General features: G+C 41.7%; 1 long non-coding RNA gene across 1 annotated transcript in view; it reads left to right on the top strand.

Moving 5' to 3' along the window:
• Positions 1 to 10,827, top strand: part of LOC308349607 — a 152,525-nt gene that overhangs the window by 34,986 nt on the left and 106,712 nt on the right. The window contains exon 2 of the long non-coding RNA XR_013967477.1: positions 3,389 to 3,460. This is a non-coding gene — a long non-coding RNA (uncharacterized lncRNA). The remainder of the gene's footprint in view (positions 1 to 3,388; positions 3,461 to 10,827) is intronic.

The raw sequence follows: 10,827 nt of genomic DNA, 5'->3' as shown, positions 1-10,827 counted from the left end.
TTGCCACCACTCTAGTCAAGCTCGCATATTTCCCCTGGAGTGAATTGGACCACACGCCTTTCTCTAAGCATGATTTATTAAATTATATATAAGCTTGGATGATTCAGAGTTTTGACTGTACCTCAGGGCCAAGGATTATATCTGCTTATGTTACCTCCAAAGAAACCTAAGTACATATGGCACATACATAATTTTTTATTTTGTTGTGGCAGAGAATTATTTCTACTTAAGGAAACAAAGTATTTTTAAACTAGCAACAAATCTTTGTTTTCAAATGACCAAACTGAAAACATTCAAAAAAAGCCAATAACCTTTTAAATCCTCCTACCTTCCTGCCCCATGAGTTCTTAGTCATTGAGGTACCTGAGATGCCCAGTGAGGTTGACAAGAAGAGTAATTTATGCAACTGTGACAGATTTGAGGATGCCCCCAGCCTTGTAGTCAGCATATCTGGATCCTGCCCTTCCACCGAGGCCAAGCCACCTGTCTTTCTTCCTCAATAGATCTTCCTTTCACTCATTCATAGCTGTGCCACCTTGACTTATCTTATCTGTCTAATAAACATATGTTTGTATATATCCCTTCTCTCCATATCCATGCCTGGGAAGATTGCAACCCATATCTTACACATTGTTGTATCCTCAGGACCTAGTACAAATTCTCGTTGATACAACGTTTTGCTGATGCTGATGCTGATGCTTATTTTCTTTTTGCTAATAAGATTTACCGAGCACCTACGCCTGTGCCAGGCACTATGTTAATGCTCAGTAGGTACTATTACTGTTCCCTTTTCACTGATGGGAATTTAAGGAACTAGCACAAGTGTTGTAGCTAGTGAGTAACAGACCCAGGGCTCAAACCCAGGTTATCAGATTCCAGAGTTGGAGCTCTTAACCACTAAACAATCCTGCCCTTCATGAATATTCATAAGTTACATACTCCAGCCAGGCTGCATTTGCTCCCAACTTTCAGAAGGCAGTAAGTGAGACCAGCTTTGCTTACAACTGATCGGGAGCATTTCAAGTTGTTTTCAAATGAAGTTATAAGTCTGCAGATAATTAAGAAAGAAACCATATTTGGAAACAGCAGGAAGGGGTGATGTATAGAGGCCCACTTTGACATTTTGAAGTGCACTTAAACACATAGCTCAGGGCTATAAAAGTCCCTACACTGAGATTCCAAAAGTATTAAAAATAAAATTGCCTTATTAATTTTTTAGAGAATTGTAAATGACAACCTTTCATCTCTGGGGAAATCTTTCCCTAGAGCTCAAAGCCTCCTGGTGTCTAGGATGAATAAGTTGGCCTCCATCCTTGTCATGTATCCATTCTCTGTCCCTGAGGGTCAAAGAAAACCATCTCATTTTAAAATGTAAGCATTATTTGTTGAAGTTTCTAGCCAGTTAAACTGGAAAAAGGAAAATCCACTTCATGTGGCATGAGAATAGAAAGCATTTCGCTGCAGTCCAGCATAGTGAGGGAAGACTAGTCAAGGTTATTATTAAGGTTTAGTCTCCTCATCTAGTTGATAAGGACAATTAATACTCTTCCTGTCAAGAAAAAAAAGCTTTATGAAGTCTTAACCATTGATACTTTAACCAGCTTGCCCTTTTGTGTTTTGAGTGAGAGGCTCTATTTCATGAACAACTGAGTTTCCTTGAAAGCTCCAGAGAATCCAACAGTTGCAGAAAAGACCAGGAGTAAGATAACCCAGAGACTTGAACCTGCAGCAAAATGGAGTTTCTTCAAATTAGGCATTAGAAGCAGCAGATAAAAGCAACTGGCAACTGGAGATATCCTTGTTATTCTCTGGGCTACAGTCATGCTGGCAGAAGCTTTAACTAACTAAATTTACTTGTGAGTTCTCCAAAGGGAGTGACTGTGTTGCACCAGGGTCATTTTTCATAACATACTACTTTGCAAATAAGTTCCTAGAACCTTGTAATATACTTGACTTCTGAACCTCAATATAAGTATTAAAATGCCAGCATGTCTATTACATATCCCAACTATAAAAAAGATGAGTTTAACGGTTCCCTGGAAATAGAAACTCCAATAATAGTTATGACTTATTAGAGTCTTCATTTTGAAAGACTTAAAGCCTCCAGGAGGTATTTATCCAAAATTAGCATCCAGTAACAACACCTTGGGATATCCCTGTTTTGGCAGCATCTGTAGCCAGATCTGGTTACAGTTAATAAACTAATGCTGGAGCTGCTGACCTTAGGAAGACAACTTCTGTCTAACAGTAGGTCCATATTCTGGTCAATAAGAAATTTACTTGCTCAATTAAATTGGCTTGAGGCCTGTTCTGTTTGCTCCGATATCTGGCCAGCATTGTAGCCTCTTCACAAAGACTTAATAGAGTTTTTATCTCTTCTTCACATAGTTTGCTCTGTAATTGATGGAGCATTACATTTCCTGAAAGAAATATTGTTTTGTGGCTGAATACATACCATTCACTAATTTATTAATTAATCCAATATATATTGAATCCCTCCTATGTGTCAAGTACTTGGCAGGTCATGGAGATACAAAAATTAATGATGAGGAATCTCTACTAATAACTCAACTCAGTAGCCCAGTAATTGTTTGAGGGATCCAGATCTTTCTATCTATATTTTATCCAGGCAGCCTAATCTACAAAGCCCAGTTCGGGTCTTAGCTCCTCATTCATTCATTTAGGAAAACTTTGTTAGTTTCCCCAAACCGTGAGGCGCTGGAATGAAAAAGATGAGGAGAGTAAGTCTCCAAATCACTGGGAGCTTCCAGCTTTATAGAGAGGTAAGCGATGTAGACAAGACCAGATTATTGAAGATGTTTCAAGTCAGGCTAATCAAGGAATATAGGTTTTATCTTTTAGCAGTGAGGAGCTTTGTGACGTTATAAAGGAAAACAGAAGAATGGTTAAATTTACATTTTAGAAAAATCAGTTTGACAATGCCAGGGAAGAGTGGCCAGAAGGAAGGAAATCAGAGGGAGGAGAAATCAAATTCCAAAGCAGTTGAAGAAATAGAAATAACAAGATTTTAATAATAAATTGAATGTGAAGACTGAGGGAGAGGATGAAGTCTAGAAAGACTTCTAAGAGATTTCTGTTCTGAGTGGCATTAGCAGCAGGAGAAAGAGAATAAAGTTAGTAGAAAAATGAGTTCAATTTTCCATGTATTTTGGGCGCCTGGGTGGCTCAACTGGTTAAGCGTCTGATTCTTGATTTTGGCTCAGGTCATGATCTCAGGGTGGTGAGATGGAGGCCTGCTTTGGACTCTGTGCTGAACAGGGAGTCTCTCCCTTTCCCACTGCCCCTCCCACTGCTCATGCTCTTTCTCTCTCTTTCTCAAATAAATAAATCTTTACAAAAATTTTATTTGGAATGTGTTTTGTTGCAGGTGCCTTTGGAACATCCATGTGTCAACATAAAGTTTGCTGTTGTAAATGTTTGTCTGAAACTCATGAAAGAGGTAAGGATTCAGACTCATCAACTTGTAGATTGTAACTGAAACATAATTACAAATGATATTGCCAGTTCTGTAGCCATCCCATATTACTCCCTAGTCTCAAATGTCTTGTACTCATCCAGCATTCATTTTTTAATTTATTTATTATTCATTAATTCATTCTTTCCCTTGGTTGACTAATGTGGAAGAATCTCCAGTATCATACTCCTGGTGACATTAAAGATTCTGGGTGTACACAGATAAATAAGCTTTAATTCCCTGCCCTAAAGGCTGTTGATTATAAACTAATTCTCTAATTCTGTTGTGCGTCTTATTCTCTAAGAAGAAGATAAACTCTCAAAGTAAGATACTCCCTTAAGCTCCTTAAAAAAATCCCCGTAAAGACCTAGTACAAGTTCTGCTCTTTGTAAATGCTTAATGTGAACCTTGAGTGATATATTACTTAATTTAAAAAACATGGACCACTTTAAGAGCTGTCTGGGTGACTCATTCAGTTAAGTGTCTAAGCAGGGAGCCTGCTTCTCCCCCTCCCTCGGCCTGCCACTCCCCCTGCTTGTGTGTGCCCTCTCTTTTTCTCTTTCTGTGTGTCAAATAAATAAATAAAACCTTAAAAAAAAAAAAAAGACTATTTAGAGGCCAAAGGCAGAGACCTATGACTTTTTAAAAATAGGAAGATAGCATGTATACATAAAAGTTCATGAAAATAAGCTTGAAGGCGCCTGGGTGGCTCGGTTGGTTAAGCGACTGCCTTCAGCTCAGGTCATGACCCCGGAGTCCTGGGATCGAGTCCTGGGATCAAGTCCTACATCGGCTCCCAGCTCCACAGGGGGTCCGCTTCTCTCTCTGACCTTCTCCCCTCTCATACTCTCTCTCTCTCTTTCTCAAATAAATAAAATCTTAAGAAAAAATAAAAGTAAGCTTGATAAAATTTTATAAAATGAACATACGTACATAAAACCTAGGCTAAGAAACAGATAATTACCAAAACCCCAGAAGCCCTCTTCTGCCTTCTTCTAGTTACTACACGCCATGGCCACTTTGTTCCTAGGAAGCTCTCTGTCAATGCCTGAGCATGGTGTAGATACTAGTGACTGGATATTTCTGCCCAGCATGGGTCCCCTCTGTGAGCTGGCCAAGATTTTCTCAGAGCTTCTTCCTACTCTGTCTGAGGCTCTTCCTACTCAGTCCTCTTTTCTCTCCTCTCTCCTTTCCCAGGTGTCATACCTACATCATGGTCTAAAGATTTACTGTGTCTACTCCTTTAATAGATGTTACCAGCAATAAATCTCTTGCAATTCTAACTCTGCCTTGATGTCTGCTGCCCAGAGAACCCATCAACACAGATGAGCTGACGGCAGACACTTAACTGATTGAGCCACCCAGTCGCCCCGATTCAAACCCTTTTAAATGCAGGTGGTCAAGGGAGGGAGAGACTACACAGAAGGTTAATGGAATTGGCTGGGTGTTAAATAGTTGCATTGACAGCCTACAGAAGAAAAATTGGAAATGGAGGGCAGTTAACAGACAGTTATGGCTAAATATGAGCCAGCAGGCCTCTTTGATAGCTTATGAAGTAGAAAAACTAGTACGACCCAGGACCAAATTCAGGGTTTGACAGTTAAGAGTGCCCCAAACAGTGGAATGCTCTGCCATATCAGGTCTGTTATACCCTGGTTGAGAAAACCTAGGACCCTGAAATGGGTTGGGAACGTCTGGGTGGATACCCTCAAAGATAGTGGCTCTGCAGTCTTCCTTGGACCTCAGACAGATGTGGCCAACCCCTCCCTGTGCAGGAAGACACTGTAGAGGCCTCTCTTCAAGGCAACAGATCCTCCCCCTCCCCCCAGGAACTGTGCCCACCTCCTCTTCTGCCTGCCAGGTCGATAATTACCCTTGAATCCCCACATAACTTGACTGGGACACAGTGGACCTGTTGAGGGCACTAGTGTTCCTCCCTCAGCTCATACCTGTGGCCATAGCGGCCATCCAGTATAATCAGCTGAAGGAGAAGGAAAAAGTCCAACCTTGGTTTACAGATGGGTCAGCTCAATTGTGGGTCCAAGCCTTGTCATTGGAACTGGCACAATGGGGACATGAGTGGAGTGGCCACGGTGGAAGAGACGGAAGCTACATATGGGGCTAAAAGCATGGACTCCCACTTATCAAAGCTGGCCTCATTATTACTGCCTCTGAATATCTACCCTGTCAGCAAGAGAGACCAATATTCAGGCCATTATATGGCTCTATTCCTTGTGGAGACCCACTGGTAATAAGTAGACTAATTGGGGCCCTTGGGCCCCAGAAGACACAGAGATTCATTCTCACAAAGATAGATACTCAAATATGGATTTGCTTTTCCTGTCCTCAAGAGCTTCAGCCATTACCACTTTCCAGGGTTTTGCACAGTGATCCACAGGCATGGAATCCCACATGACAGCATCTGACCAGGGGACCTTGTTCTGAACACAGGAGGTATGGATATGGGGCCATGACCTTGGGATTTACTGCAGCATCCAGAAGCTGCTGGCCTGGTAGAGTGATGGGATGACCTGCTGAAAGCATAACTGAAATGTTACCTTGGAGACAAGACTCTTAATGACGGGGCAGTCCTCCAGGATGCAGCATATGCCCTGAATCAGAGGCTTCTATATGGTACTCTGTTCCTGGGAAGAAGAAAATAGGTGCCTAGGAACCAAGAAGTGAAAGCAGGAAGGACTCCACTTACCATTTCTCCAGTGACCCACTGGAAGATTTTATGTTGCCCATCCCTGCAACTCTGGGCTCTGCAGGGTTGGAGAGCCTGTAACGGGGATGCACTCTTGCCATTGGACACAATGAACTACAAGCTGTGGCTGCTACTTGGACATCTTGGATTCCTGTGTCTAGGGCCCAGCAGGCAAGAAGAGTCACCATCTTAGCAGAGGTCATTGTCCCTGATCAGCAGGTGGAGGCAGGGCTCCTGCTACACATGGGGACAGGTAAAAATATGTGTAGAATTCAGGTGGCCCACATGGGTGCCTCTTGGCGCTTTATTGTTGAATTGCAAACTTGGATGAACAAGTGCAGCCATCTCAGCCAAAGAAGGATATGGTTAACCAAAGCTCAGACCGCTCCGAGTAGAACACCTGCTCTCTGGATCTGTGGAGAGAAGTAAATCTGTGTGGCACAGGGGTGGGCTGTGGCAACCACGGATGGGTGTGCCCTTCAAATGCCCCTTCAAGAAAGAACTTAGTGACCAGTTGCGAGAGGAGCAATTAACTGACAGCTTCAGGTTGCAGCACCTTTGGGATCCGCTGTGGTTTTTGAGCTGAGGCCAGGCTGTTTTTCAGACAGCCCCAGCCAATGACTGAGCATGTTCCCAGCTCTCTTTCTTACATTTGGGGACTTCTGTACTCCAATCCCAACTATGGGGTTCCAAAAGGAGCAACCATGGTCTTCTATGTCCTGGCTCCCACCACCAAAGTCGATTGGTCTAATGATGAATGCCTAACTGCAAATAGGCGGCCACTCATAGTACTTCCCTTGGATTTTTTTTTTTTTCCTTTCTTTTCTTTTTAACTGTAACTGAGAAAAGAGTCTCCCTAGTAGGGAAGGTGTAAGAGATAGACTCCGCAGTTACTGGTTTCTGGCCACGTGAAGAAGCCCATCTACAGTGAGTGAGAATGATGTCAACACACAGAGAACTACAAAGACAAGAGACAGAGAGTGCATGCAGCATTCAGTTGCTTGAGGTCCACCTGTATCCAGCTCTTCTAGATTTGATTGTTCTAAACTTAGACTATCTAAAGATAACTGTAGACTATCTAAAGATCGTCTAGTATGCTTCCAATGAATAATCTAATCAGAATCAGACGTCCATGATATATGATTGCTTAGGTTCTGGTATTTAGGAGTATCCTACACCTATTTTATGTTAAAAGTTGACATTGAGGGCACCTGGGTGGCTCAGTCAGTTGAGCATCTGCCTTCCGCTTAGGTCGTGATCCCAGTGTCCTGGGATCGAGTATCATATCGGGCTCCCTGCTCAGCGGGAAGCCTGCTTCTCCCTCTGCCTGCCTCTCTCCCCTGCTTGTGCTTGCTCGCTCTCTCTCTCTCTCTCTCTGACAAATAAATAAATAAAATCTTTAAAGTCAGACAGTCTTAAAAAAGAAGAAGAATTTAAAAAAAAATAGTTGACATTGATAGAGTTGAGGGTTTATTATGTTCCAGAGAGTGTTCTAAGCACTTTACATACCTGAATTCATGTAATCTTCTCAGCAACAATATGAGTCTAATCAAATGTCCTCTCTTGTTTTCCCCAATTTACATATAAGGAAATTGAGGCTACTTTATTTTAAAATCAGAAATAAATAAGGGATTCTACCACATATCCTTTTAATAGGGGCTCCAGAGAGCCAACTTTAGAGATGTACAATCTTTAGTATTTTAGTCCCTTATGCAGCTTTGACAGCTCTGATTTATGGCTTGAACAAGATGGGTTTGCAGCTGCAGATCCCTTCAACTCCTTAGAAAGGCATGTTTTTAAGAATAGGGAGAGTAGCATTTAGAGTAGTCCCCCCTTAGCTGCAGTTTTGCTTTCCATGGTTTCAGTTACCCATGCAAGCACATGATCCTCCCCCTGACAATCGTCATGTCAGTAGCAGCCTAATGCTGTGTCACAAGCCTGGGTCATTCACCTCACTTCATCTTATCACATAGGCGTCTTATCATCTCAGTTATCACAAAAAAGGTGCATACAGTACAATAAGGTATTGTGAGAGTAAGACACATATGCACACTTATATAACTTATTACAGTAATTGTTACAATTATTTTATTGCAGTAAGATTGTTAGTCTCTTACTTTGCCAAATTTATAAATTAAGCTTGATCACAGGTATGTATACATAGGGAGACACACAGTATATAAGGTTCTATACTATCTGTGGTTTCAAGCATCCACTGGGAGTCTTAGAACATATCCCTCCCAGATAAGGGGTCAACTATATACATAAGCAAAACTGATCATTTTCTATATGTACAGACTTTGTAACCATAAAAACGGGGTTCAAGTTTTGACAACTATGAGTACTAATATGATCAGAACATGTAAATGGAGACAGTGGAAGTCCACGAAGGATGCCACTGGTACCTATCAACAGAAATTCCTAGAAGGACAAATACCTTCCTCACCAAGACTTGAAATACAATGACAGTGAGTCACTCCTTCATGTGAAATATCACATGATCTCTCCCATCTTTTAAAATTGAACACTCTTGTGGAGCCTGAGTGGCTCAGTTGGCTAAGCAACTGCCTTCAGCTCAGGTCACGATCCTGGAGTCAAAGGATCAAGTCCTACATTGGGCTCCCTGCTCAGCGGGGAGTCTGCTTCTCCCTCTGACCTCTCCCCTCATGCTTGTGCTCTTTCTCTCTCAATCTCTCTCAAATAAATAAATAAAATCTTCTTTGAAAATTAAAAATTGAACACTCTTGAGGGATATAACTGGATAGTTAATACCTTCCCTATATCAAGGGCAAGAAGAATAAGAAGGATGGAGAGAAAGAAAGAATGGAGAGGCCTAGAGTAGTAAGAGGCGGGGAAGGGCTTCTAACCCCACCACTTAATGGAAGCTTCTGTTAGTGCCAGGACCCTGCCTCTAGAACAAGGCTGTCCAACAGAAATACAACACCTGCCACACATTTAATAAACATGTTTCTAGTAGCCACATTAAAATTTGTTTTCTAAAAACAGGTGAAATTAATTTAAAAAATATAATTACTTAAACCAACATACCAAAAATATTGTCATTTCAACATGTAGCCAATTACAAATTAATAAGCTAATTACATGTATAGTAAATAACAATTCAGATGCTCACTGTATTTAGATTTCACAAAACTTTAAATGGAAAGAGTAGTTTCATAGACTAGGTTGTTCAAAACATACTTAAAATTTCCCAATAACTGAATCCAGTATCAGTTTTTAAATTTAAACTAAAATTAAATAAAATTTAAAATTTAGTTTTTCAATCACAGTAGCCACATTTCAACTGCTCATCAGCCATGTGTGGCTAGTGACAAACGTATTAGCACAGATAGAGAACATTCCATCAGTACAGAAAGTGTTATGGGACTATGCAGGTCTAGATGGACTGGTTGACTTCCAGCTGGTTAATTTATTTTTCTGAGCCTTAGTTTTCTCATTAGCAAATTGATGACAGTATTTTAAAGGATTGTTGTGAGTAGTAAGAGAGGTAATGTGCACAAGACATTGAGCACAATGCCTGCCACACAGAAAAGAATGAATAGTAGTTATTTGAAAACTAAGTCGCTGTATATGCTTTGTATATGCTTCCACCACTCTCTGCCACCTGTGCCTGGTTATTCCTTGGTATTTTAAGCAGGGCAGGAATTAGTGAGGATGGCAGTGAGAAGTAGGGAAGGGCCCAGCATCTGGTACTTGCATGCACCCCAGCTCAGCCCTGTGGTTAATTTATGAACACTGGTTGCGGCTACTATTATCTTCAGTTCTTCCCTCCCCCTTATCTGTTCAGATGGCTTTTGCTCTGGAACTCCAAGTCCTACATGCTCCCCCCACCCCCCCCCTTTCTACTCTGAACTAGAACAAATGATTAACCACACAAAGCAGTCATCAACAGTCTTTCCAAGGACATCAATGACCTCATTAAGTCCACACTAAGGGACACTTTCTCCTCAACCTCTGCAGGGTCTGACACTGTTGCTTCTTCCTCCTCATCCTGGTTTTCCTCTAACATCCTACAGACTATTCCAACTCTTCCTCCTCCTCCTCCTGCTTTTGCAAAGGCAAATGTCTTTACTGCTCTCTAGGCCTGAACCTTCCCTGGGCACAATCTCATTGACTCCTAAACTCAGTTCTCCTAAACTGATAGCTCCCAAACCTATCCCAGCTTCCACTTCAGCTTCAAGCCCGACCTACTGCCTTTCTGGCCCCTCCTCCCACATGACCCACCTCTGAATTCATGCTTATTCCCCTCAAACCAGGTTCCCAGGTTGCTGTCAGTGGGGGAAGAGAACACACACTGACTCCAAGCTCCTGTGGCCACATCTTGTGCTAGGTCCTTCATTTTATCTTCACAACTACTCTGTGAGGAAGGAACTGCGATCTACATTTTACATCTAGGAGGAAAAAAAGACTCAGAAGAAGAAGAAACCAAAGGTCTCTCTGAATCGGGACTCCATTTTCTTTCTAATCCATAGGACCACCTCCCATAATTCAATCAGTGAATTGATGCTTTCTGCCAGGGAGGGTAATATACCATCTACCCCCTAACGCTTTGCACTTTAGTGAGAGAGACAGAGAAGATACAGGTAAATTCAATGATATGATAATGCTATGATAAGGTCCAATG

Source organism: Martes martes, assembly GCF_963455335.1.
Source record: "Martes martes genome assembly, chromosome: 9".
Classification (NCBI taxonomy): domain Eukaryota; kingdom Metazoa; phylum Chordata; class Mammalia; order Carnivora; family Mustelidae; genus Martes; species Martes martes.
This window is presented reverse-complemented; position numbering and strand designations above follow the sequence as displayed.